This window comes from Aquila chrysaetos, chromosome 1 (assembly GCF_900496995.4).
Source record: "Aquila chrysaetos chrysaetos chromosome 1, bAquChr1.4, whole genome shotgun sequence".
Lineage (NCBI taxonomy): Eukaryota > Metazoa > Chordata > Aves > Accipitriformes > Accipitridae > Aquila > Aquila chrysaetos.
Genome location: NC_044004.1, coordinates 65,459,490 through 65,460,038, shown reverse-complemented (window position 1 = coordinate 65,460,038; position 549 = coordinate 65,459,490).

Below are 549 nucleotides of genomic sequence, written 5' to 3'. Positions count from 1 at the left end.
TAAACTCTGCTGCTGGCCTACCGTTAAATAGCAATGGAGCACACATTCCCATTTTTATTGCGAAGCTTGCCTTCTCCCCTTTTCTTCCAGCACATCGTTTCACAGCAGCAAAACTCTCACGTGCAGCTGCCTCCCCTCAGCCCGCCGTGTTGCCTACGTTTCTTAAAAGGCAGCCCTGGCACTACAGCTGCTGTAGCACACTCGAGCCCTCACAGCACAGAACTCCTGCCCCCTCAGGTACAGCATGGTTCCAGTGAAAGGCCAAGAGAAGTAACAAACGTGGTACCGGCCCAGGCACGGACCAAACCCTTCCTTCTCGTAACGGGGGGGTCAAGGAGGGGAGAAATGCTGGATTTTCCCAACGCCCCAGGCAGAAGGAGCGTTAAATCGAGGAGCCTTGCCGGAGCGCGGTGCATAACACAGACCCCGACACGACCGCCGGCGGGGCGGGGCAGCTTGCCGCCCACGCACAAGACCGCTGCCCGCAGCCCCAACGGTCGCCCCGCCCCGCGCATGCGCTTCGGCCCGCCGCCCTGCCCCGCGCGGGCG